Source organism: Pteropus alecto, unplaced genomic scaffold (assembly GCF_000325575.1).
Source record: "Pteropus alecto unplaced genomic scaffold, ASM32557v1 scaffold20, whole genome shotgun sequence".
NCBI lineage: Eukaryota > Metazoa > Chordata > Mammalia > Chiroptera > Pteropodidae > Pteropus > Pteropus alecto.
In genome coordinates this window covers 8950857-8956595 of record NW_006436298.1, presented here as the reverse complement: position 1 = coordinate 8956595, position 5739 = coordinate 8950857, and the positions used below count along the sequence as shown (strand labels likewise).

General features: G+C 37.0%; 1 protein-coding gene across 8 annotated transcripts in view; it reads right to left on the bottom strand.

The window, feature by feature from the left end:
* ARHGEF28 (Rho guanine nucleotide exchange factor 28) overlaps nt 1–5739 on the bottom strand; it is a 264414-nt gene that overhangs the window by 96555 nt on the left and 162120 nt on the right. The window lies entirely within an intron of this gene.

Genomic DNA, 5739 nt, shown 5'->3' with positions numbered 1-5739 from the left:
GAACTTGCATACTCTCGTACAGAGCTCTGCTTCTATCTGAATCACAGAAGTGTTTTTGGTTGCTTCCATCTTCTCAGCTTTGTTCCAAATAGATAGGTTTCTCAAAGTTGAGTCCCAGAGAGTTGAGATGTTACTGTATTTGTAGGTAACATAGAATTGAAAGCAATAAAACATAGTTTAATCAGAACACTTCATTTCTTGGGACTTTGGATAAACTAATCTCCAGACACCCTTGCAGAGTTTCCTCATCTGCAAAAGTGGATTATTATTACGCTTTCCTTATTGTGTGGTTATGAGGATTAAACAAGTTCAGACATGTAAAGTACTTAACACACGCCTAAGTACTTACTAAGTGCTGGATAAACACTGTCGCTATTATTATATTTCGTTCTTAGTAGTTATTTTAACCATGCCCAATGTGAACTACAAGGTTATTAATACTAATCAAAGGGCGTTATAATAATAAATGATCAATATCTGTAAATGACTTTAATAGGGTGGATTCAAAGTAACATCCACAGCACATGTCATCCTCACTGATAGTCTATTAAGTTTCCCTGAGTGAATGCAAAAGGGATATGGTCTCTAGTCCATCAGAAGTGGCTCTTATCCCACCACTCATCTTATCTAAGCCAGAGCATAAAACCCAAGTAAGCCCATGGGAGTGAACCAGAAATTTTTAAAAGTTAGTAACTGTTGGGCTGACATACTGGGAATAAAAAACAGTGTTTCATAGAAGGACCTGGATGACATAAAAGTTACAAAGATATATGAATTGTATGAGTCAAATGGCTCTGGCTTCAGATTCTACATTTAAATCTACCTCTTCCCCACAGAACACTCAACTGAGATTTTATTAATACTCTTGGGGAAATATACAATGTAAATGTAAAACATTACTTTCTTATATCTATAATGTCTTCTTTTAAATAGTTAGCAATATAACATAGAAAGCCCACAAATATGCCACGAGTATAACTTTTATGATCAATTACTTCACATTTTCATTCTAATTACACAAAATAAAAGCATGTTCCAAAGGTTATAAACCAAAAACCTGACAAAACCCTTCCAACATGTTCTGAAGTAAGAAAATACTCGCTCATTTGTCATTTTACAGAACGTTTGAAAACATTTATAAATAACTCAACATGATCCCCTAAAGTGTAATTAATCCAGCTTAACTGCTCTTATGTCATAAGTTCACAGACTATAAAACATCTGGTATGTCTGCCATCACACTTGGGAGGCTGGTTGTGCCCTTTTAAACCACTTGCATTGCTGCCAAATTAAAATATCATTGATAACCAGACTAAGAACTAAAAAGGTATTTAATAAGACAATTACAAATAATTAATTTCATTTTATTTATTTTTATTTTTATTAAAAAATTTTGAATCTTGAGATGAATTTCACTTTAAAAATATAGAACCAAATTACATATTATCTCAAATTGTTTGATGCCAGTGAATGCACTGCCCAGTCACCTCACAGCCACCTTCTTAACTACCAAGAGAGTGAGCTCTGTGTGCAAAATTGACTCTCACCTTCAAGGATGAGCAGGACCAGGGTCTACCTCTATTTTCACATGCACAGGCAAAAGTCATTGGATTTGGCTTTTCTTCCACAAACATATTTACCTGGCCCCATGTGCAGGTCAGAAACTATCAAGAGATCGTACCCAAGCAGTAAAATAAACTCAAAGATGGTGGAGTTACTTTGGTCATTCTGACCATGCCGTGATCTAATTTGTTTTCTGCATGATTACTTTCATGTTTTAGAAAATGATGTAATTTATTCACAAAGACAGATCCATAATCTCTTATCGGCAATTCTGAAACCCAGAAAGTTCTGAAAATCAAAACTCTCTTTCTTAAATTTTGGTTCAAAAACAAATGTGGTGGCAAAATACAACCTGAACCCAGACGGGGCCATGTGTAGTCTCTATTTACCCCATTTAGTGTGAACATTCATACATCTTGCTAAAAAAAAATATCACAGTGGTTGATGATGGTATTGCCCCAGTGTCTCCTATGGTAGTCATATCACATATATCATAAGCACTATGCCAAAAAGATCTGAACATTCTGAATTCCAAAACAAATCTGGCCCAAAGAAGAGACTGTGGATCTCCACAAAATTAACCACGGCAGATATTAGTCCAATATTTCCCAAGATTTTGTCGTTCCTCTACCAAATTCATAATTTTTCCATATCTACACATCACCTGTATTACTACATTCTCTAGTACTTGTCCTTAGGTTGACTCGCCTTTTTTCTTTTAAACTAATTTTCAAAGAAATATCTGATCCCACTGTAAACAGAAAGTCAGGATTCCCTGTCAAAACTAGAAATTATACATACTAAAACAATGAAAAAAAATGATGAAACTACATTCTGACTAAATAAAGTTGCCTATCAAAGCTGAGCATCTACAATACCTCCTCTTTGTCATAAAGGGAGATTCTGAAGGATTCGAAAGATGCTAAAGATTCTAAAGATGCTAAAGATGCAGTGGTACCAAACTGACTTTCTCCTTGAAGCAGCAGAAAGGTCAAAAGAAAAGTGAAAAGAAAATCCCTCCTTTACTATGTAATTCAATGTCATCTACCGTTAGGTTGGGGTACCATCTCCAAGATTGACAGTCGCCAGAAGAATTTACCCCACACTTTGGAAAACTTGCCTAGACTGTGTCATCATCCTGTCAATTAGGTAACGATTACACTGAGACAGTAAGTCTTGTTGTGGGTGGGGGCATGACTATACAAAAAAGTACTATAACAGTAAGAAGGGAGAATCCATCTTTTCTCTAGACCTGTCACGCATAACCTGCCATGTAGATTCGCTGGGTTACTCATTGCAGCTATTTATAAAATTGGCCCAAAGTCCTTTTCATTACAACTCTTTGGAACATCTGTAGCCTCTACTTGTCAAAAGACGCTGAAAGATAATAGGACCTAGAAGTAAACATACACTGACAAACCAGAAGATTACACAGACTCACGAGACCACCACTCCTTACTAACCTCAACGAGAGTCACTGCAAATAATGGACTTTAGATCCACTGGAAAAAAGAACTCTTTAAAAGTGCTTTCAAATAAATGTCAGCTACCCATATTAATGTGGCTAATTGCTGTACTGTGTTTCAGCAATATTCAAAAAAAAAAAGCTACAATGGTTTCATTTTTTTTTAAATTGATCTCAAGATTTTCAAGATATATAATTTTATTGCTTCCATATGTAACCACATTAGTAACAAATTAAGTGAAAAATTATTGCCAAAAAAAAAAGTCCTTCAGGTTTTTTTCCAATGAGCATATATAAATAATTTGCAATGAGAAAATCAGCTCTTAGTCTTAAGGTTATGTTGTAAATAGTAAACCTTACAGTTTTGTTGATAGCATTAATTTTTAATATTTGATAAACCTGTATTTCGGAGACAGTATAAAAGTAACTAAAATTCAATTCCCATCCTAATAACTATAAATTTTAAATTAGTGAAGAGCAATGCATTGCAGTAGTTGAGAGCATGGGCCCTGGGCTGCCTGGATTTAAGACTCCACTCCACCACCTACTAGCTGTGTGACCTTGGGCAAATTACTTAACTTCTCTGTACCTCCCTTTCCTATCTGTAAAACAGGGATAATAATATGGCAGAATGTTGATAAGTATTGGGATTGGGTAATGGATACATGGAGATCCATTGTTATAACATACTGCTATGTTTTCTGTTGTTGTTTTTTTTTATATGTTTGACAGTTTCTACAGAAAAAAAAAGTCAAAGAAAAAATAAGTAATTCTGTATCCCACTATACTGTCAATGACTATTAGATGCTATAGCAATTTTCCAAATCTCATAGGATTGTCTTAAGGATTAAATGATTTGTATTTTAGATTAGAACATAATCTGACAAAAAGTAAGTGCTCCGTAACTGCTTGATATTATTGTATAACTAAATGAGGTTATATAGTTTTAATTATTTTATGTGATTTTAATTCTTCAAAAAAAAATGATTATAACTTTACATGTTTAAAACCAACCCCAGGCAACTGCTATTCATAAAACATTCCATTTGCTACACAAAAAGCTTTAAAATGTTGTAACTCTTTTATTCCTGATTTAGCTCATGTTAAGAAATTTTCAAAAATCCATCCTGAACATGGTAATTAAAAAACAAAGTCAAACTACCCATAAGAGTTACCTACGACAACTCAAGGGTAAGATCTCATGAAATAAGAGATACTATAACAGCAAGACAAACAAAGAATAAAGTCAGACCATCAGAGACACCGTTTCTCAAGAACAAAGGGAGGATTTCAGAAACTACCATGTTCTAACATGAGGAAATGGACTGGGGCCAGGTTCTGACTGAAGAGCACCTAGAGGATAAACAAAAACTCTGTGGGGATCCCCAGCTCGCCCCTCTCCCATTATTCCCATTGCTTTGTAATATGATCTGTGGAACTCCACGAGGACTCCAGAAGCAGCACTTTTCATCAGCACTTCCTTGCTATACTGGAGGCTCTAATGAAGTGACAGAGGAGAGACAACTCTCCTGAAAGTAAGCATACATCTCCCACAGAGTGAAGAGGAATTAGTACTAGTCAAGAGGGGAGAGAGAGAAAGGCAGCTGTGGATGATTCCTTTTTCTCTGACATTTACAACTGCCCCCAATCTGACAGGAAACAGTTAATAGCACAGACCAGCCTAGGGCTTTGGGAACCTGATTTCTAAAGAAATCCAACTCTCCTTCAAGAAGCTAAGAGCCTTGTAACTAAAGGAAAAAGGCCTACTTCCCTGGTTATGTAAGGGACCCACACCCAGACATAAACAAGCCCAGCTAAGGCAGCCTTCGGCAAACCTGCTGCTGACCTGGTTTGGCCCACTCCGGCTGCCAAGCTCTTGCCCGTGCCACTCAGGAGAAGTCCTCTCAGTCTGGATATTTCTTAACAATGGCTGGAAAGGTTGGTTTCATTCATTCATTCATTCATTCATTCGTTGTTTTGTTTTAAATCTAGAATTCTATGAACACAGCAGAAAGATTTAGTCTTCATTCATTCATTCATTCATTCATTCATTCATTGTTTTGTTTTAAACCTAGAAGTCTATGAACACAGCAGAAGGATTTAGTCTCACCCATCACAAAATGGATAAGACTTGTTTCAGAGTTCAGTTCTGGGCACTCCACTGAAACAGTGCCCATCACAGTCACCAATGACCTTCCCATTACAGAATTTAGTAGTCAATGCTCAGGTCTCACTCTAGGTGACCTACGGCAACATCTGATATAGTTGATCACTCCCTTTTCCCTCTTTGCCTCCAGGACACCACTCTCTCTCTTCCCAGCCTTTCCTTCTCAGTCTTCCTCATCCTCTGGATTTTGGCAAGTTGCAATGCTCTGGGGCCAATCCTCAAACCTCTTTCTCTCTTTCTCGCTCCACTCATTCCCTGGATGCCAATAACATGGCATCACATACCATTATATGGTGATGACTCTCAAATCTTCATCTCCAACCCAGCTCTCCCCTGAATCATAACCATTTCCTTGATCTCTCCACTGAGTTGTCCAGCAGCTACATTAAGCATGACAGATGTAAAAGAAAACACCTTCCTGCTCCTCCCAGTAAATGGCAACTCTATCTTTCCTTGGAGTTGCCTTGACTGTTCTCTTTCACAGTCGAATAGATCCAGAATCTGACCTTTTCTCATCACCTCCACTGCCACCCCAGGAGAAGCC